General features: G+C 49.1%; 1 protein-coding gene across 1 annotated transcript in view; it reads left to right on the top strand.

Annotated features, from left to right (window-relative positions):
* Positions 1-2,767: 2,767 nt before the first annotated feature.
* The window catches only part of LPCAT2 (lysophosphatidylcholine acyltransferase 2), a 58,085-nt gene continuing 38,094 nt past the window's right edge, over positions 2,768-22,758 (top strand). Inside the window, exon 1 of the mRNA XM_073581692.1 lies at positions 2,768-2,923. The gene's annotated coding sequence lies outside the window, so the exon portion shown is untranslated. The remainder of the gene's footprint in view (positions 2,924-22,758) is intronic.

Here is a 22,758-nt window from a genome sequence, read left to right as displayed (position 1 = left end):
ACTGTATAGAAAAGATGTAACAAGGGGGGACAGTGTGAGGGGCTCAGTATGGAAAGGACAGGGACAGTGTGAGGGGGCAGTATGATGGAAACTGTATAGAAAAGATGTAACAAGGGGGGACAGTGTGAGGGGCTCAGTATGGAAAGGACAGGGACAGTGTGAGGGGGCAGTATGATGGAAACTGTATAGAAAAGATGTAACAAGGGGGGACAGTGTGAGGGGCTCAGTATGGAAAGGACAGGGACAGTGTGAGGGGGCAGTATGATGGAAACTGTATAGAAAAGATGTAACAAGGGGGGACAGTGTGAGGGGCTCAGTATGGAAAGGACAGGGACAGTGTGAGGAGGCAGTATGATGGAAACTGTATAGAAAAGATGTAACAAGGGGGGACAGTGTGAGAGCTCAGTATGGAAAGGACAGGGACAGTGTGAGGGGGCAGTATGATGGAAACTGTATAGAAAAGATGTAACAAGGGGGGACAGTGTGAGGGGCTCAGTATGGAAAGGACAGGGACAGTGTGAGGGGGCAGTATGATGGAAACTGTATAGAAAAGATGTAACAAGGGGGGACAGTGTGAGGGGCTGTGTATGGAAAGGACAGGGACAGTGTGAGGAGGCAGTATGATGGAAACTGTATAGAAAAGATGTAACGAGGGGGTACAGTGTGAGGGGCTCAGTATGGAAAGGACAGGGACAGTGTGAGGGGGCAGTATGATGGAAACTGTATAGAAAAGATGTAACAAGGGGGGACAGTGTGAGGGGCTCAGTATGGAAAGGACAGGGACAGTGTGAGGGGGCAGTATGATGGAAACTGTATAGAAAAGATGTAACGAGGGGGGACAGTGTGAGGGGACAGTATGGAAAGGACAGGGACAGTGTGAGGGGGCAGTATGATGGAAACTGTATAGAAAAGATGTAACAAGGGGGGGACAGTGTGAGGGGCTCAGTATGGAAAGGACAGGGACAGTGTGAGGGGGCAGTATGATGGAAACTGTATAGAAAAGATGTAACAAGGGGGGACAGTGTGAGGGGCTCAGTATGGAAAGGACAGGGACAGTGTGAGGGGGCAGTATGATGGAAACTGTATAGAAAAGATGTAACGAGGGGGGACAGTGTGAGGGGCTCAGTATGGAAAGGACAGGGACAGTGTGAGGGGGCAGTATGATGGAAACTGTATAGAAAAGATGTAACGAGGAGGGACAGTGTGAGGGCTCAGTATGGAAGGGACAGTATGCAGAAGGAGTAAGTGGGTGGCGGGCTCACTGTATATGGAATGGGCAGTATAGGAGGGTACACAGTGTGAGGGCACAGTATAAAGAGGGGTCAATGTGAGAGGCGGTCCAGTATGGAAAGGGAGAAGCATGAGTGGACAGTGTGAGGGCACAGTATGGAGAAAACAATATGGGTGGGGATGTGTAAGGAGGGGGTACAATATAGAGACTGGGAAGTATGGGGAGAACAAAGTGAGAGGGCACAGTAAACATAGGGGGCAACGTAAAGAGGGGGCCCCATATGGAAAAGGGTAAGCATGGGGGGGGACATTTAAGATAGGGACAGTGTGCCAGTTATAGCTAAAAATGAGGACAGTGTGGTGGTTATAGCTAATAAAGGAAAACAGTGGTGGGTATGCTCTGAATGTACACAGCTTTTTCCGGCTCCTGAATGTCTCTGTATAATTCATAAGGGCAGACAGCGTGGATGCAATATTTTAGAGCACAATGTGGATGCCATGTACCAAAAAAATTGATAAAACTCTTGGGGCTTGTTCACACTCTGCATTTTTTATGCGATTCATGAAAAAAAACAAAACGCCGCATTTCACTGTACCTGCAAAATGAACACATGCTGCTCATTTTTTCCTTGCATATTTGATCCATCAAAGTGTGTTTTTTTTGTTTTTTTTTTAAATCTGCAGCATTGGCAATTCTTTTAACTGAATCGGAAAAAAAAAAACTAAAAACACATAAAAACCACATAAGTATAAACCGCATCAAAAAGGCACGTATTACACACAGTGTTTTTCTTGCCAACACTGCTGGTTTTTCCTGCAGAAAAATCTACTGCACATAATCAGGCAGGTACAGACAAGCTTTTTTTTTGGTGCGAGTGTGATCTGACAAAACATCGGATAGTACTCAGACCAAGGTTATTCTGTGGGGCCGTGCTCGTCAGTTTTTTTTTCCTTGGACCGGCTAGGTCGCTGCATGTCCAAGGCTGATCCAATATCCAGATCGCACTCAGCAATGCAAGTCAATGACTCCACAGAAAGCATCGGACTGCACTCGGATATTATCTGAGTGCAGTCCTATTTCCACGGACTGACACAATGGAGAAGATGGAGAATTTTTTTTCTCCTTCTTCTCATCCAAGAGAACTGGATCACACTCAGATCAGCGTTTAGTTTCCATATTCGACTCGATTTTTTCGGATGAGAGAATCTATGGTCGTCTGCACCTGTCCCAAAGCCACATTCCCCCTTTCAGTATTTGGTCAGTATTTATAAACCACAGAGGAAAAGTATAATAGAAACCCGTCACCACTTCTGTATTTATCACCCACTCCTGGTTTTGGCTTACAAATACTGATGTAAAATACTGACCAAATACTGATAGTGACCGTAGGGTAAGAAACTAACGCTGACCAAACACTGATGGAACTCGGATCGTTTTTTGAGTACGACAAAAATAAAAAAATCACTGACCTCTGAATGAGGCCTAATATCTACACTAACCATCAGGAAATAGCTGGGAGAAGATTTCTGCTGTGGATTAAGAGGTAAAGAGCAGGTTAAATGGGAGGAGAAGAGCTGGAGCTTAGTAGGAAGTAGAAGGAGGAGGAGGAAAGTAAGACCAGAAGAAGCCTTGTCTCTGTACAGACAAATCCTCACTTGTCTTACATCCTTCCTTGTAAGAAGTTATCTGTGTGTAAGTGCCGCAGTACGCGGATTTTATCCTATGAGTATTATGTGTGTCGGTGTTACGCTTTCCCTGTATTATTAGCTTTTCTGTATCTGCTCTGGGTGTGTCGGAGATTTCCCAATTTTAGGGGCTGTTAACAAACATGTAACTCGGTGTATGTGTGCCCTGCTCCTGTACGGAGTCACAGATCCTTCCAGAAATATATGTATATCACAACGGGGAAATAATTATGGTAAAATAATCAAATGTTTTGTAAGATAGTGATGAGCGAGTGTGCTGGGATAAGGTGTTATATGAGCATGCTCAGGTGGTATCTGAGTGTCCTCATCGTGCTCGAAAAATGTTAGAGTCCCCGCGGCTGCAAGTCTTGTGCCTGTTCGACAGCTGCAACACAAATAGGGATTGTCTAATGGCAGCGAGGACTTGAAGGTAGTATTCATGCACGCCGAAGACACGCGCGCGGTCCTTTTTGCCCCAAGATGCGCGCGCGGTCCTTTTTGCCCCAAGATGCGCGCGCGGTCCTTTTTGCCCCAAGATATGCGCGCGCGGTCCTTTTTGCCCCAAGATATGCGCGCGCGGTCCTTTTTGCCCCAAGATATGCGCGCGCGGTCCTTTTTGCCCCAAGATGCGCGCGCGCGGTCCTTTTTGCCCCAAGATGCGCGCGCGCGGTCCTTTTTGCCCCAAGATGCGCGCTCATCACTAGCTGCAGACATTGTGGCTACTGACTGACTAGTTCCACAGATCTGTTTTTGGGCTTGACACAGTTTAATTCTCATTGTCCAACCATTTCGGCTGCTTTATACTTTCCATAACGTCAGATTTTGAGACTTTAGCCTACATCTGACATGAGGGATTTTTTTTTTTTCCACTTGTTGTTATCAACAGCTGTGAGGCGGACAGCTGTGCTCACGCTGTTACCCGAGGAGCCCCTGAGAGAGAGCCAATCCATATAGAACATAGTTCGCCTCATTTATGAAAACTGTCCAAAAGTACAGCTGTCTTTATTGCCAATAACAACCAATCAGAGCTCAGCTTTCAGTTTTTAAACAGCTCTGGTCAAATGAAAGCTGTGCTGTGATTGGTTGCTATGGGAAACAAAACCAGTAGAGATGAGTGAAACGATGCACAGAACCCTGGTCGGCGGCCTTGTCGGTATTCAATGGCAAGAGCCCTGTGAACAGCCTCCCTCGCTTCCTTTTCTGATTAGTAGGCCCGCCATGACGCATGCATGACATTGTGCCAACAAGTAGGAGGCGGTTCCCATGGCTCCCGTCCGGTGACCACTGAATACTGACGTGGCCTTTGGACCATAAATCTGTGTATTTATTTGCTTATCTCTAAAAGAGGGGGGCACACAATGTCTTTTTCAGACGGAAACCACCTGGGGGGAAAAAAGTAAAGATCAGAAAATGTGCCGCACCCCGATGTCGCACTAATGCCCCCTATATGCGGTACGTATTTTTCACGGACCCATAGACTTGTATTGTCACTTTTCATCCATGACACCAGAAAAAAATGGACATGTGAATAGCAACATAGATTATAATGGGTACGTGTTGTATCCATGAAAAAAAGCGGGTGCAACACAGATGCCTGAATTAGGTCTTACATACACTACCTGTATAAAGGAGGCCGTCCACGCTGTGCTCCATTACCCTAATGACACTGCAGAGGCAGAGAAACATGTCGGGGGAACTCTGCAGGAGTTCGTAATGTATTTTTTTAAAGGGTATCTCGACTACTCCTTCTAAATTATGCTACTCTGGTGTAACCGCTCCGGTGTTGGTGCTGGGGCTCTAGTGACATTATGTTATGTGAGCCCTGCAGCCAATCATTGACCTCTAATAGTCTGCTTCACTTCTGCTTCATTCGGAGAAAGTCAGAGTGGAGCAGTTGGAAGGTAGTGAGAGTGAAGCAGCCACTGATTGGACTGCATGTGATATAGCAACGTCACCCGACCCCCAGGAAGTCTGATACTGATATACTGAAGGTGAGTGCAGGCTGTTATTATTTTTCATGAAGGAGTATGGCAATTGAGAAGGGTTTGTTCGAAAAGTGGAAAACCCTGTTAAAAGGGTTTCCTGGTCAAAACAGAATTCTGCATTCACACGGTGAGGATTTGCCACTTTCAGACCCGGAAACGGAGGGTATGGATGAGTTATACTTACCACGGCCAGTGGGCGCAGGCTCGCTCTCCAACACTTGTATTAAGCAAGGCCATGCACCATCTAGAGACGCGCATGGCCGGTTAGAGGGCGCTGCCTCGCTCAATAGAAATGTATGGGGGCATGTATAACTCATACATACACTCCAGTCCCAGGTTTGAAACCGGTGAATCCATGTAGTACGTATGTGGCGCCCCTGAGGCTCAGTCGCCACAGAGGTACTGCACCTCCTCCTGAGGTGTGGTGCCCCACCATCCAGGTAAGTTGGAGGCTCCTGACCACACTCCAACACTCGCACCCCACACAACACAGTAGTTCAGCAAAGTCACATTGCGGCTCCCTGCTTGGAGTGTAGCAGAGCACCTTTGGTGGCTCCCTGCTTGGAACACGAAACGTGCTGGGAGGCGGGTAGAGTTGAGAATACATAAAAGAGCGGGAAAGTTTAGGATTACAGGTCAGTCTGGGAGAGGAAGCCACTCAGAGAGGAGTGAGGAAAGAAGATCCCTGAGAGAGGGATGGAGGAAGGAGGTGCTGCAGCAGACCTCAGTGACCTGGGTCTGCTGGCACGGGAAAGGAAAGAAGGAGAAAGACATTGAACAGAAACCTGATCTTCCATGGGAAAGAAAGACTAGTACGGAACGTAGGAGTAAAAGGGAACAGAGGACGTGGGTTAGAAGAGAACCCTGCCTAGAAGTTCTAAGTGCAAGGCCTGGGCCCGGTCCCCGAGGTTGTATGGATACTAAGGGTCCTACAGCAGACACCGGTGGAGTAGTGGGCTGTAAATGCACTACTCCCATCTAAGGCTTGGGGGCACAACAGCAACTTGGATAGTGAGCCGGGACTCAGGAGTAAGGAGTCCTCGAAGCAGGCTACAGCTGTCTGCCGTACAAGTAGAGTTCTTGGGAACATCTGTCAGGAGGCACTGCAAGTGTAACTCAGTACTGGGAGTACTTCACACTTAAAGGCGCTATAAGAGGAGACGTTCAGAAAGGTACATGTTGGAGGAGCATTGGAAGGGAGCACTCCATCAGACCGGGAGGTTGGTTGAGCCTCTGACCCGGAGGACACAGTACATAGGCGGGCACCTGTGTGTACGACGGACTGTGATTAAAGCTTTGGAACTACAAGCCCTGGTGTCCTCCATTGATTCTTGCGCCAACACATCCAGCACTGCTACCTTTGGGTACCAGCCTCTATACCGCTTGTGCCTCTCCTCTAACTGCACATCTACACGGCCCTGAGGCTACAGTTTCACCTGTGGGGAGCTTTACCATCTTGGCTGCAACACACCACCAGCCCCAGAGGATCTGCAAGCAGCGTCGGCTTAACATCTCACTTGCCGAACACTACAGGTGGCGTCACGAGATATTCCATTAACTATAATCTACCATTTCCATTCCCCCATTACTTGGGCGCCCAGGGCCACGGACCGGGTCACTGCTGCTGTGACACATCCCGCCGACACCGGCCCGGTACCGAGTACCCCACAGCCCTGGAAGGGCGACCCACATAATGTGTTAACTCGGGGGATTCATATGTCTGCAGACTTATCTGTTTTGACCGGACAACCTCTTGAATGTTTGATTCATGAGATCATAGGAGCTGTTCGACCGGTCGTCTGACCTCAAAATACTGTGACTAAGAAAGTGGTCAGCTGATCAAATTGAATAAGTGACTAATATCGTAAACACACGTTATTTGAGACCCCGTACTATAAAGACAATGGACGTGTATGCAGACATGAGGAAAGTAAATATATGGTTAGGCACGCCCCATGAATCACTAGTTTATAGAACCAACTTTAACAGCAATAACTTGGAAGTAATCGTCGTCTCCCATTATTCTGTAGGAATTGTCCCCACCCTTCTTTACAACGTTGGTTTAGTTCATTGAGGTTTGAGGCCATTCGTTTATGCACTTCCCCTCTTAATCTGGGGCTACTTGGTCCACCACACAGTTCGCACGGCTAATAAGCGCTATTTTCTAGTTGCAGAAAGTCACACCTAGTTGGATGGATTTTTTGGCAACTTACTTGTAATGGCCACAGTACCCTAGAGATTGCATTACACTGTGATCTGTGTATCAGGGTTTCATGGTCACCTCAGTGACTGCAAAAGCAAAATCAGCTCATCACCCCTCCACCCTACATGCTTGTCATTTGGTGTGAGGTGTCAGTGCCGATATATACGGTTTGGTTTTTCCCCCTCGAAGTACCACAGGTCATTATAGGCAAACAACTCCACTTTGGTCTCCTCTGTCCAAAGGGCATGGTTCCAGAAGTCTTGTGGTTTGTTCAGGGGCAACTTTAGTTGTGCTGCCATTTTTTGTTTAGAATTGAGGCCTTTAGAGTCAGAGCTGTGACTCTTTGTTTTCTTCTTTTTTTTTTTTTTTTTTTTTTTTTTTTTTTTTACATTTCTCTGAGCATTGCACGGTCTAACCTTGGGGTGAATGTCCACTATCCTTAATATTCACACGTGAAAAACAATCTTTCTCATTGTACAACGATGGACTCCAGATTGTTTGGAAATGGCTTTGATTGATGTGCAGCAACAGTTGCTTGCCTAAGGCTAGTTTCACACTAGCGTTTTTGAGCGCAGCGACGGCCTGCGCACGGCCGCAGCTAAGCCCCGCCCCCTGCCGCGCCTCCGCCGGTAGCTTCGCCTACCGGCGCATGACGCTGCATGCGCCCTGCGTCCCCTATCTTCGTCACTGGGGGCGCAGGCCGTGCGCAGTATGCGTTTGGCGGCGCATGCGTCCTTTTGACGGTGCGCCGACCTGCGCCAAACGCAACCTGCTGCAGTTTGGTTGCACCGGCGCACCGTCAAAAAGGCGCATGCGCCGCCAAACGCATACTGCGCACGGCCTGCGCCCCCAGTGATAAAGATAGGGGACGCAGGGCGCATGCAGCGTCATGCGCCGGTAGGCGGAGCTACCGGCGGAGGCGCGGCAGGGGTCGGGGCTTAGCAGCGGCCGTGCGCAGGCCGTCGCTGCGCTCAAAAACGCTAGTGTGAAACTAGCCTTATCTAGCTTTTGTTACATTTTTGCCATTTTTTCATTTCGCCTAATTATTTTTGTAGTTTGCACTTTCTTTTAACTCTATTTACCGTAATACGTGTTCGCCTGTGTCTTTCTTATGTTTTCCATTGTGAGCGGAGTTTGGCATTTCATTAAGTCTTACTATGTGACTCAGATGTACTCCAGTCCCATCCTGAGTGACTTAAAGTACACCCCGATATTTTGGCTCAATTTTTGCGATACGTGAGACTTTTTTTGTGCTAAAAAATGCAAAAATGGTTCAACAGAGGAAAAAAAAATACACTGTTTGACTTTATACAAAGTTCATGGACCGTGTGCGCCGTTTTGAAGAATTGAGGCGCAAAGAATTCTGAAAAACAAAAAGTGACTTAATAAAAGCAAGTGATAAATTTAGACCTTGGTCTTTCTCTAACCATGGACTTCATGTATTTGTTAAAGGAAGTCTGTCACTCATCTGAGAGCAGGGTAATGTAGAGGCCAAGACCTTGATTCCAGTGATGTGTCACTTACTGAGCTACTTGTAATTTTGATAAAATCACTGCTTTATCTGTTGCAAATGTAGCAGTTCTCTGAATGCTGATCTCTGTATAACTCCACCCACATCATTGGTAGCTTTCTGCCTAAGCACAGTGTACACAGCTGCCAATCGGTGGTGGGGGCGGGGTTATACACAGCTCATGAATGTAGAGGACTACATGGCAGCAGGTTTACTAGTCCTCTAGTGATAATCTCCTCTAATAAAGCAGTGATGTTATCAAAACTACAGCAAGCAGCCCAGTAAATGACACATCACTGGAATCAGGGTCTCTGTCTCTACTCCATACTGCTCTCAGATTAGATGGTAAAAACCTGGCGAAAGATTCCCTTTAATTGCAACTGTTGCATTTTTTGCATGTACAGTACAATTTGTGTGATATGAAGTGTAGAAGTCGGACGTTTGCACAGCATCTGGGAATTTTGCAATGTGTTAATTATCACATGTGAATTGAGGAAGTTGTTTTTTTTTTTTTTTTTTTCACTCTTTTATTTGTTAAAAATGATGTAAGGCAAGTACGGTACATTGCTTAATTCTGGATGATTGTATGATGAGGAGCTGTCACCGTGAATTTACTGCAAATTGCACTACATCATCTGTACACGCAGTGATCTCTGCACGTATCTCGACTCATGCCGCGCTGCAGCAGATAATTTTGTGGGTTACGAGTGCTGAAACTGAGATGTTTTTAGATTCTTTCGGTTTAACACTTTACTTTTTTCTGTTTTACTTCCTTATTTTGGACAACTAATGAAACTTTGTTGCCGTCCCTTATTTTTGACTCATTTTCCTCTTTGTCCCCTAAGAGTTTACTGAAAATACATTTTTCAGTGTTTTTGAATGTGTTCTAGTACTTTTTTTTTGGTGCCTTTTTAACATTTTAAGTAGTATTGAGAGAACCTATTTGGATAAGGTGTTATCTGAGCATGCTCTGCTGGCAGCCTTGGGCACTTAAACAAACAGTATTTTTGGAGCACACTGAAGACACTCGTTTAGCAGCAGTCTGCTGCTAAACGAGTGTCTTCAGTGTGCTCCAAAAATGTTCCGAATTTTCAAGCACTAAATTTTGTATTTATTTTCAGAAAATGAGAAATGGTCAAAATAACAAAAAAAATGCAGCGTTTGCAGACCTCAAATAATGCTAAGAAAACAAGTTCATATTCATTTATGCCACTCCGGGTTCAAAAATGTAATCGGAGATTGGGCTGGCCTTGACAGGGATTTGATGTGGTGGTCCTTCATGCACACATTGATTGACCTAGCTGTGTGGCATGGCGCATTTTCCTGCTGGAAAAACCAGTCCTCAGAGTCGGGGAACATTGCCTGAGCAGAAGGAATCAACTGTTTTTCCAGGATAACCTTGTATCCGGCTTGATTCATATGTCCTTCGCAAAGATTAACCTGCCCAATTTCAGCCTTGCCGAAGAATCCCCAGATCATCACTGATCCTCCACCAAATTTCAGAGGGTGCAAGACACTGTGCCTTGTACGCCTCTCCTGGGCTCCATCTAACCATTAGATGACTAGGTGTTGGGTAGCTGAAAATTAGACTCATCTGAGAAGATTACCTTACTCAGTCCTCTATGGTCCAATCCTTATGGTCTTTGGCAAACTTCAGCCTGGCTCTCCTTTGCTTCTCATTGATGAAAGGCTTTTTTCTACCTTACATGACTTGAGCCCTGCCTCTAGGAGTGAACTGTTTTTGCCATGCCCTTCATCCCAGCTGCCATTTGCCATTCCTTTTGTAGGTCACTTGATGTCATCTTGCGGTTGCTGAGTGACATTCGAATAAGATGATGGTCATCTCGGTTCAGTGGAGAGTCGTTTTTGCCCTCTGCCGGTCTGTAGCTTTGTTGTCCCCAATGTCTGCTGCTTGACCTTGTTGTAATGGACTGCCGTCTTAGAAAATCTAAGGATGGAGGCAACATGACGCTCACTGTATCCCTCTGCTAGTTAAACCAGAATTAAGCCCTTGTTTTCCTCACTCAAGACTTTTTGACTCCTTTGACATGGTTAAAAGTTAATTTTTTCATTCCTATTACTTTTGGAATATTACTAGCACTTGTTCTGCCATCCAGCTTGTCCTATTGCAAGAGGATTGTGAACGCCACAGCAGGGTTTTTTATACTTTCTTTCGTCAAATACTCTGGTTGGAATTCAACTGACAGAAGCTGATTTTTATAAAACTGCATTGGTCTCTTAATTTTTGCCAGACCTGTATGTTCCATGGATGTCCGATAATTTGTGTGCAATCAAGAGCCAAAGACTGCTGATCAGACTGCAAAGAAGCCATCGGGATTCAGCTGTAAGGGAGGTAAGCCAGTTGGTGATCCCTCACCCCCTGCCAGCTGGTCCCCAAGGCATTCTACATGTATTTCCTCCGGGGCCACCGGGATCAGTCATTCTTTTGTTGATACACGTCGATGCTTTATGTGTAACAAATGTGGGACATGCCAGTGTTGCCTGCACTGATTGGAAGAAAGTCCCAGTATGACCACCAAGCCTCCGAGGCCCTCATCATCTGTCTTGTTTGTGGCTGACTCTGATGTGAGGAATAAGGAGAACTGACACTGTGGGAAATAAAGTTACTGTTGGTCTCAGAAACAGAACTTACTCTGGTGCGTCCAGAACTAGTGAACCCTGCTGATATAATTCCAGGAAAGACTAGGTCTGTATCCTGCATTAAAGGGAGGGGGGGAAACCCTGCCTTGCCCGTGGACTGTGTGTATCTGGACTAGGGAGCAGGGAAATGATTGAGAGAAGTGGGTGTATCGGACACCGTTCCTACCAATGTGTTGCTAGGCACGGACCTGGGCTGGATGGTATCCCACTATGTCCCTGCCTTGCCAATGAATATCACAGAGAAGGTGAAAGCCAGTGACCCTCCAGAGATCCTGTGTGATGCAGGAAAATGCACCAATATGCAGGTCTGTACTTATACAGTACAGTCAGGTTGCTGCTAAAATGCAATTCCAAGGATTAGTGTCACGCCGTGCTCACCTGGGGGCGGGACCTCGGTCCCGACGTCATCTCTTCCGGAGCTGCGGTCACTCCGGGGGTCACGTAGGGTGCGCACGCGCAGCTCTCGTCCCCGGGCCTCCTCCTACATGTCACGTTTGCGCTTGCGCGCTCCTGTCAGTGCTGTATAGGGCTCGGTCCTCTCTATGGTAATGGAGGACCTGACCCGGAACCTGTAGTGGTCATGTGCTTTCTGGCTAGGTCCTGACCCGGAACCAGTAGTAGTCATGTGCTATATCAGACGACCTCCCCCTAGGGGAGGTGCCTGATTATTGTTGTGCTTCCTGGCTTGGTCTGCCGTGTCCCTGCCTGGCTGTGCGCTGTACTCAGGTCCTCTGCCTTGCACTCTGTTGTGCCTCTTGGCACACGCTCTGAATCTGCACTCTGCTTTGTACTTGGTTGTGCCTCCTGGCACACGCTCTGACCCTGTGTTCTGTCTCGTACTCGGTTGTGCCTCCTGGCACATGCTCTGACACTGTACTCTGTCTCATACTCGGTTGTGCCTCCTGGCACACGCTCTTACCCTGTACTCTGTCTTATACTCAGTTGTGCCTCCTGGCACACACTCTGATTCCGTGCTCTGTCTTATACTCAGTTGTGCCTCCGGGCACACACTCTGATCCTGTACTCAGTCTCTTACTCTGTTACACCTCCTGGCACACCTGCTGCCTGACTCAGTGCTCTGACGTGCTCCTTGCACGCTTCCTGCTTCTCTCACACCCGGACGAACGAAGTCTCTGTATACCACGTGTTCCCGTGTCCACACTTTACACGTTCCTGCAGACACTCTCACCCACTCGTGTCTCCTGTGAGCCGGCCGCCTGGTGCCAGCAGTCGTGGTGCCTCACCCCCTGGGGTTTGCCCCTGACACTCCCTGTATAGGGGGTGGTCTTCACTAGGGCAGCTCGCCCTGGGAGGGTTGGTGTCACGACCCAGAGGGTCCACTCCAGGAGTCGTCATAGTATAATCAGGCCATGGACCCCGCTGGTGCCACCACCTCCATCCAAAAGGAACTGGTGTTCCTACGGGAGAGTCAGACCAGGATTATGGTCTTTTTGAAATCCATGGAGTCTCGTTTGTCGGCCATACAATCCGTTTCTGCCCAGTCCTCGGCCCCGCACCCGATGCCGCGCCTCGGCAAGCCACCCCGATATAGCGGGGACCCTAAGTTTTGTCGAGGATTTCTGAACCAATGCCGGTTACATTTTGAGCTTTTGCCGCAGCACTATCCCACTGAGCGCGCCCAAATTGCCTTTATTGTTTCACACTTAGAGGGGGAGGCATTAGCATGGGTGAACCCCCTCTGGGAGCGCAATGACCCACTCGTCTCTCGGCTTTCCACCTTTTTGGACACCTTCCGCAAGGTGTTCGACGAGCCGGGTCGGCTGGCCTCTATCACCGAGTCCCTCTTTAACCTCTATCAGGGTACGCTACCGGTAGGACAGTATGCCATCCGTTTTCGTACCTTGGCCTCCGAACTCGGTTGGAACAACGAGGCTCTCGTAGGGATCTTTTGGCGTGGCCTGTCCAGTCGGATCAAAGACGTACTGGCAGGTCGGGATACTCCCACCTCTTTAGAGGATCTGATCTCACTGGCGACACGCATCGACCTGCGGTTTCAGGAACGTGCCCGTGAATTAGCCAGAGAGAGGAGCTCCTCTCACCTCCTCCGTTCCTGCTCCAAGAAGCCGGGAAACTTCTCCGCCTAGGGTTGATAGGAGAGGCCTCCCTAGGTGTACGTGATTCCTCTCCTCCCCTGCTCGTGTCCGTATTATTGAATCTCGGTGCCAAGCGTTATTCTGAGGAGGCTTTCCTGGATTCTGGCGCGGAGGGGAATTTTATCACACTCGAGGCGGTTAAAAAATACCGGATTCCTGTCAGATCCCTGGAGACTCCTCGGTCGATTGTTTCGGTCAATGGTACGTCCGTGCTGGAGTCCGTTACCCAGGCCACCGAAGAGATCGAGCTGCAGATCGGAGCCCTGCACCTGGAGAGGATCTCCTTCCTCGTCTTGTCCACCATGTCTCACGCACTTCTTCTAGGCCTCCCTTGGCTACGGACTCATGAGCCAACCCTGGACTGGCGGTCGGGCGAGATACTCCGGTGGGGACCGTTCTGTCAGGAGAAGTGCCTCTTGCCCGTCCGTCTGATGAACTCTGCCGGTCCATCCCCGGCACCTACAGGTCTGCCGTCGGCTTACTGGTCCTTTGCAGATGTTTTCGACAAGAAGGAGGCCGAGACTCTGCCCCCCCATCGGCCATATGACTGTCCGATTGACCTCATTCCTGGTTCTACGCCACCCAGGGGTAGGATATACCCGCTATCCCCTGCTGAGACCCAAGCTATGTCTGACTATATCCAGGAGAACCTTGCTAGAGGTTTCATCCGTAAGTCCTCCTCGCCCGCGGGAGCGGGATTTTTCTTTGTAAAAAAGGACGGCTCCCTCCGTCCTTGCATAGACTACCGAGGCCTGAACAATATCACGGTCAAGAACAAGTACCCATTGCCATTGATCCCGGAGCTCTTTGACCGACTTAGAGGAGCTCGAATTTTCACCAAACTGGATCTTCGTGGGGCCTACAACTTGATCCGCATTCGTTCCGGGGATGAGTGGAAGACCGCCTTTAACACCAGAGACGGTCACTACGAGTACTTGGTCATGCCCTTCGGCCTCTGCAATGCCCCAGCGGTTTTCCAGGAGTTCGTGAATGACGTCTTCCGGGATATGCTGTACTCCTGCGTGGTAGTCTATCTGGATGACATCCTCGTTTTTTCTCCAGACCTCTCCGCCCACAGAAAGAACGTGCGTCAAGTCCTCCAGCGCCTGAGGGAGAACCGCCTTTATGCCAAGCTCGAGAAATGTGCCTTCGAGCAAACGTCCCTGCCATTCTTGGGGTACATTATCTCAGAATCAGGTCTATGCATGGATCCGGCAAAAGTGTCCGCCGTCCTCGATTGGCCACAGCCCCATGGGGTGAAGGCAATCCAACGCTTCCTTGGTTTTGCGAACTACTACCGACAGTTCGTTCCTCATTTTTCCTCGTTGGTTCGCCCCATCTCGTCCCTTATCTGCAAGGGAGCTAACCCAAAGGCTTAGCCCTCTGAGGCTGAAGAGGCCTTCCAGTCGTTGAAACAAGCCTTCGCCGCTGCTCCGGCGCTTCACCGACCTGAGGTTAGTAGACCTTTCACTCGAGGTAGACGCATCCTCTACTGGGGCTGGCGCAGTCCTTCTGCAGAAATCCTCTTCTGGACGTTTTGTCACCTGTGGCTTCTTTTCTAAAGTATTTTCCTCCACTGAGCAGAACTACTCCATTGGCGACAAAGAGCTATTGGCCATTAAGTTGGCCTTGGAGGAGTGGAGGTATTTACTGGAGGGTGCCATACATCCATTCAAGATCTTCACAGACCATAAGAACCTGGCGTACATCCAGTCCGCACAGAGGCTCAATCCTCGGCAAGCCAGGTGGTCCCTATTCTTCGCCCGCTTTGACTTTGAGCTACATTTTCGGCCCGGCGATAAGAACGTTAGAGCGGATGCGTTGTCAAGATCATTCCTGTCGTCTGATGCAGAGGAAGAACCCTCTCATATCATTGATTTATCCAAAGTAATTACTGTGGCTCCTGTCAAGTTAACCACGTTACCTCCAGGAAGAACCTTTGTGGCTGAGAATAACCGAAAACGAGTGCTAAATTGGGGACATTCGTCCAAGATTGCCGGCCACGTTGGTGTCAAAAAGACTTTGGACTTAATCTCTCGCCATTATTGGTGGCCTTCACTCTCCCAGGATGTTAAAGACTTTGTAGCATCTTGCCCGTCCTGTGCCCAGAACAAGATACCCAGACAACCACCCTCCGGTCTTCTGTTCCCGCTTCCCATTCCGTCGGCTCCATGGCAGCACATAGCCATGGATTTCATTACTGATCTGCCTTGTTCTTCCGGTTGTACTGTGGTCTTGGTGGTTGTAGACCGATTTTCAAAGATGGCTCACTTCATTCCTCTTCCCGGACTACCCTCTGCTCCTGACTTGGCGAAGATCTTCATTTCCCATATCTTCAGGATTCACGGCTTCCCCCAGCACATCGTGTCAGATAGAGGGGTCCAATTCACCTCCTGGTTCTGGAGAGCTCTATGCGGATTCATGAAAGTGTCATTGGATTTCTCTTCCGCCTATCACCCCCAAACCAATGGGCAGGTGGAACGTACCAACCAGATCCTTACATCCTATCTCCGGCATTTTTCTAATGCTCATCAGAATGACTGGGTCGGTCTACTTCCTTGGGCTGAGTTCGCCTACAATAATCACTCCAGTGAATCGTCTACCAAGTCTCCTTTCTTCATCGTCTTTGGACAGCATCTCAATGTGCCTCTACCGGTACTTCCTGTCTCGGGGGTACCTGCTGCCGATTCTCAGTCTGTGGAGTTCTCCATGGTATGGCAGGAGACCAAAACCGCTCTCGAGAAAGCACGGGACAGAATGAAATTACACGCTGACAAGAGGCGCCTGGACGTTCCTCCATTTCTCCCTGGTGACAAGGTGTGGCTCTCCACCAAATACGTCCGCCTTAAGGTACCATCTTACAAACCGGGTCCCCGTTACATTGGTCCTCTTGAGGTCCTCAGGCGGATTAATGATGTTGCTTACAAATTGAAGCTGCCTCCTTCACTCCGTATTCCCAATTCCTTCCATGTGTCTCTCCTAAAACCTGTGGTTCTTAACCGATTTCATCCTTCTCCAGGCCACACACCCCAGCCTGTTGGCTTGGGGGATGAGTTTGAGGTGAATGACATTTTGGCCATGAAGAGGGTAAGAGGGAGAACCATGTTCCTGGTCGATTGGAAGGGTTTTGGCCCCAAGGAGAGGTCATGGGAACCCAGGGAGAATATCCACGCACCCCAGATTTTGTCTAAGTTCCTCTCCAGTTTTAGAAAGAGGGGGCGTAAAGGGGGGGGGTACTGTCACGCCGTGCTCACCTGGGGGCGGGACCTCGGTCCCGACGTCATCTCTTCCGGAGCTGCGGTCACTCCGGGGGTCCCGTAGGGTGCGCACGCGCAGCTCTCGTCCCCGGGCCTCCTCCTACATGTCACGTTTGCGCTTGCGCGCTCCTGTCAGTGCTGTATAGGGCTCGGTCCTCTCTATGGTAATGGAGGACCTGACCCGGAACCTGTAGTGGTCATGTGCTTTCTGGCTAGGTCCTGACCCGGAACCAGTAGTAGTCATGTGCTATATCAGACGACCTCCCCCTAGGGGAGGTGCCTGATTATTGTTGTGCTTCCTGGCTTGGTCTGCCATGTCCCTGCCTGGCTGTGCGCTGTACTCAGGTCCTCTGCCTTGCACTCTGTTGTGCCTCTTGGCACACGCTCTGAATCTGCACTCTGCTTTGTACTTGGTTGTGCCTCCTGGCACACGCTCTGACCCTGTACTCTGTCTCATACTCGGTTGTGCCTCCTGGCACACGCTCTTACCCTGTACTCTGTCTTATACTCAGTCGTGCCTCCTGGCACACACTCTGATTCCGTGCTCTGTCTTATACTCAGTTGTGCCTCCGGGCACACACTCTGATCCTGTACTCAGTCTCTTACTCTGTTACACCTCCTGGCACACCTGCTGCCTGACTCAGTGCTCTGACGTGCTCCTTGCACGCTTCCTGCTTCTCTCACACCCGGACGAACGAAGTCTCTGTATACCACGTGTTCCCGTGTCCACACTTTACACGTTCCTGCAGACACTCTCACCCACTCGTGTCTCCTGTGAGCCGGCCGCCTGGTGCCAGCAGTCGTGGTGCCTCACCCCCTGGGGCTTGCCCCTGACACTCCCTGTATAGGGGGTGGTCTTCACTAGGTCAGCTCGCCCTGGGAGGGTTGGTGTCACGACCCAGAGGGTCCACTCCAGGAGTCGTCATAATTAGAGGATGAGTCTCGGGAAGAACTGCTAGAACAGGAGGACCCTACTATGGCCCAGGAGTCTTCCCACATGGCAGCCCTAATGAGGATCCCAATAGCAGACCAGCCTCCAGCCTCTGATCAGGGCCTAACATTCCCACTAGGCCAGGGCCTACAGACTGGTAGTCAGGGCTGCCCAGATGGCAGTCTGTAGAAGCTGAGATGTCTTCCAGAGCAACCTCATGCTGAGTCTAACACTGAGAGCATATGGGTCGCCCTCCCAGGGCTGTGGGGTACTTGGTACCGGGCCGGTGTCAGTGGGAGGTGTCACAGCAGCGGTGACCCGGACCGTGGCCCTGGGCGCCCAAGTAATAGAAAGATGTGAATGGTGGAATGTAGTTAAATGAATAGTTCGTGACTCCACCTGTGGTATTCGGCAAGGGGAGGTGTTAAGCTGACGCTGCAGACAGATCTTCTGGGACAGATGGTGTGGTGCAGCAATGATGGTATAGCCCTCCACAGGCAGGGCTGTTGTCCCAGGGCAGTGTAGATGTGGGGACACTTAGGTGGTGTAGTGTCCAGCGCAGGGGATGTAGCAGTGTCAGGCAGACGGACGCAGGAAGGAATGGAGGACACAAGGGCATGTAGTTCCAAAGCTTTACTCACAGTCTGTAGTGCCCGCTTCTGTGCCATGTCCTCCGGGTCAGGGACTCAGTCAACCTCCAGGCAAGATGGAAAGCTCCCTTCCACACTCCGCCAACTTATGTGCCTTTCCTGAACGTCTCCTCTATAGCGCCTTTAAATGTGAAGATCCCCAGTACCGTGGTACGCTGGAGTTCCTCCTGACAGATGTGCCCAAGAACTCTACTTGCACGGCAGACAGCTGTAGCCTGCTTCGGGGACTCTCTACTCCTAAGTCCCGGCTCTCTATCCATGTTGCTATTTAGCCCTCAAGTCTTAGATGGGAGTAGTGCATTTACAGCCTACTACTCCACCGGTGTCTGCTGCAGAACCATTAGCGTCCATACAACCTCGGGGACCGGGCCCCGGCCTTGCGCTCAGAACTTCTAGGCAGGGTTCTTCCTCTAACCCACGTCCTCTGTGTTCCCTTTACTCCAACATTCCGTACTTGTCTTTCCCTTCTATGGAAGTTCAGATTTCAGTTCTACGTCTTTCTCCTTCTTTCCTCTCCTTTCCCGTGCCAGCTGGCTCAGGTCACTGAGGCAGCTGCAGCACTCCTTCCTCCATCCCTTCTTCCAGGGATCCCCACTCCCTCCGAGTGGCTTCCTTCCTCACTGACCTCCTGTCAGACTGACCTGTCATCCTAAACCATCCCGCTCATATATATGCATCCTAAGCTCCACCCGCCTCCCAGCACGTTTAGTGCTCCAAGCAGGGAACCACCAAAGGTGCTCTGCTACTCTCTAAGCAAGGAGCCGCAATGTGGTTGTGCTGAACTACTCTATTGTGTGGGGTACGAGTGTTGGAACGTGGTCAGGAGCCTCCAACTTATCTGGATGGTGGGGTACCACACCTTAGGAGAGAGGAAGGTGCAGTACCTCTGTGGCGACTGAGCCTCAGGGGCGCCAGACATACACTTTAACCAGGGAAAGCTACATAAAGAGACCCTCTCCCATGACACAACAGAGGATTCATAATGTGAAAAGCATCTTTTTGTCCCGTATCCATTCAGGGAACATTTATTGATGTTTGCCGATGTGATTCCACTTGCTAGACACTTTAGAGTACAAAAGGCTAAAAGCCCCTCTATACCACTACCAATGATTGATTGAGCCTTTGCAATGAGTGACTGTGGATATTTTAGGGCCACTTGGAATACCTCACAGCCCTGGCATATACTCCATTGTTCCAGTTGTTGACCATGCTAGGCATTATGCAGGAGCTGTGGCTTTGTCCTCGATACGAGCCGATAAAGTGTGTGGTAGATCGGTTCACTCAGCTGTACGTGGAGGTAGACACGGGAACATTGTCTCTTTAAGAACTTCCTTGGTTTATTATATACAGCATAAACCAAGCTAAAGCAAGGAGTAAACACGGCCCTCTGGGCAAAAGAGGAAAACAAAAAAAGTGGTAGTGTCTCGCCCAGAGCTGGGTACTCAGGTCGCCGGGCAGCATTAGATTCAGGAGGTCATGGGGTGGCAGCCGTGCCCGATGCCTGTGCTCCAGGGACAGTGAAATGGGGGTTGAACAAAAAAAAAGTAAAAATAAAAGAAATTTGGAAAAGAGTACGTGACGCCAGTTGGAGTGTTGGACTGTAGGATAGCCGGCACTGCAGATGATCCCTAGGGGGGGGGTAGATGGTGATGGCAGTGCAGATGTTTAACCCCCTCCAACTAGGGCTGACCCCCAGAGATTGTGATGGAAGTAGATGGCACGGACTAATAAGGCAGGAGACAAGGAAAGCCACTTTATCATTTACTGAAGTTCAGATGCAGTTCAGAGGAGAAATTACAACTCTCGCCAGGTTTACAGTCTGCTCTGCACGATGGGAGTTATCCTTCTCTCTGCTGAGACTTGGTGTAAACTTCCTGCTGTTCTAATCCCTTCAGGGACCAAGGCTTCCTGGAGTCTGAAACTTCCAGTACAGCCACTTACTCACTGTGTTTTCTCCCCCGGCAACTTGCAGCTTGGATCCTGTGTGAAGCACAAGTTTCTTCTTGCATAATCCTTCACTGATCCTTGGTTGCTGTAGTCTTCCTGGGAGAAGACACTCTGCTGTTGGTTGTATGAACCTTACAGTCTCTCAGCTTACCATCTGGCTCTAAAAGCATAGATGGCCTAGGGGCTGATTCCCTGATTCTTCTTAGCATTGCTCCTGGAGGGAGCACATGTTATGGCTTCCAGGAGCGTTCTCCAGGTTCTTTCCACCGTCTTCTTCACAGAACAACTCGACTCCTCCCCCTCCAAGTTAGGGTACGTCTCCAAAGCTCTATGCTTCAGGGAAGTAAGGGAGTGAGGTAAAATTGTGTGTGAAGTCGCCTCTTAGCAGAGAAAGCATAACTCCCATTGCTTACAAAACGGTACATATTGAACTATTTTGTGGTGGCAAAGACACAGGGTGCCACAGTAGCACAAAGCATAGTGGTAGCAGGGATCAGCCTGCTCAGGGTTAGCAAGACGAATGGTTCAGGTTTTAGCATAAATACACACACTTCTCTGGAGTGTTCCTCTCCAGTCAATGAACTCTGAACACCTCAAGAGGCCTTCTACTCAAACCTCAGACCACACCCTGGGGACAAGGGTGGGATAAGGTGTACAACCTCCCACCCCCTCTATGGTTGTTCATAAAAACCCAGCCCTTAAGCAAAATGGCTAGTTAACGCCTCACAACACTTAATGTGCTGGAGGAACTTCTGAGTTTACATCAATGAAGATAATAGCCTCTGTGAAACATATCTCCCCTCCAGCACTTTGCCAGTGTCTCTTTCACAAGTGGCTGATGCACTACAGACTATTTTCTCATGTGGGGGTTCCTCAGGAAAATGTTCACTGGTCAGGGGACCCAATTCATGTCTAATTTGATACAAAGTCTCTTCCAGAAAATACAAGTGTGATCTCTTGCAGCCAGTCCCTATCATCCTCTTACCAATATGAGCGTTTGGTTGGAACTATAAAATAAACACCCAAGATGCTGGTGGAGACTGAAAGGACAGATTGGGAATGTTGCCTCCTTCATCTCTTGTCTGCATACCAAGAGGTACCCCAGGCCTCAACAGGTTTCTCCTCCTTTAAACTCGTTTATGGGAGAAAGGTCGGGGCCTCGTGATTTAATTAATGACTGTTGAGAGGGTGCCCCTAAAACTCCAGGAGTCTGTGATGGAATATGTACTGAAACTCCGAGAGAGCATGGAGAAACTGAGGGACCTGGCTCATGGGAATGTGACCCAGGCCCAAATGAACCAGAAGGTTTGGATGTTGGTCCCTGTGTTGCAGAACAAATTACAGGTTTATGGGGAGGGACCATACACTGTATTTAATTGCTTAAATGATGGTAACTATGTTGTGACACTGGAAAGACTTACAAAACGTCAAAAACTTTGTCACATCAATAGGCTGGAAGCTCATCGTGAAGGGGAGACCTATGTTTTACCTGTCTGCAGCATTCCTGAGGAGAGGGGTAACCTGCGGAAGAGATCTAACACAGCAGGTCTGACTATTAAGCCAGGGAAGTGTCAGATGGCCATGCTGGAGGTACAATACCTCAGACACCATGTAGGGGGTGGGGTACTAAAACCTGAACAATGTAAGTAAGAAGCCATCACTGTCAGGCCTACTCCACGAACCAATAGGCAGGTAATGTCATCCCTGGGTACGTCCTGCTAGTATACGAAGTTTGTGCCAAACTGCAGTGCTCCAGCTAAGCTGTTAACTGACCTGACCAGGAAGAAGCTCCCCCAAATTATTTTCCTGACTTCACAATGTGAGGAATCCTTTGGTGCCCTAAAATCAGCATTGGCTAGTTCACCCATTCTTCAGGCCCCAGATTTCACTTGCAGGTTTGTGGTGCAGACTGATGCCAACTCTTACGGGGTAGGTCCGGTCCTCAGCTAGGTGAACAGCACCCAATTCTGTATCTAAGAAGGAAACTCTTGCCCAGAGAGGTTGATTATGCCACTGTTGAAAAGGAGCGTTTAGCAATTGTGTGGACTCTACAGAAACTGCTGCCGTACGTTTATGGTCGCAACTTCACCGTGATCACAGATCATAACCCGCTGATTTGGCTCAACATAGTGAGGGATAAGGGGAAATTGCTCAGATGGAGCCTGATTTTTGCAGCAATATGATTTTACAAGTCAACATAAGAAAGGAATTGATCATGGCAAAGCTGATGGTTTATCTCGCCAAGGGGGCCAACACTGGATGCGTGCTAGAGAGCTGCCAAGTACGTCAAACTTCCATGCATATGAAATGGGGGAAAAAGTATCCAGCGACTGCTTGGAATGGCTAAAATATACCGTAACTTTTAATTCAAAACTTTGAAAACAATGAATGGCACATAGTGTCGGGCATTGTTCACGCTTGGATAGATGAATGCGTTTCGACAGAAGTCTTCTTACACAACCATACTTGAAACTCTGTCTAGTTTGGGGAAAAGGGAGTACATGGGCACTTTGGTTGCATCCTGACTGGTTTGATCCATAGACCTGTTAATGATATGCAAATGATGGAAAAAATAGAAATAACA

This window comes from Dendrobates tinctorius, unplaced genomic scaffold (genome assembly GCF_039654945.1).
Source record: "Dendrobates tinctorius isolate UK_male_01 unplaced genomic scaffold, ASM3965494v1 ptg000009l, whole genome shotgun sequence".
Classification (NCBI taxonomy): domain Eukaryota; kingdom Metazoa; phylum Chordata; class Amphibia; order Anura; family Dendrobatidae; genus Dendrobates; species Dendrobates tinctorius.
This window is presented reverse-complemented; position numbering and strand designations above follow the sequence as displayed.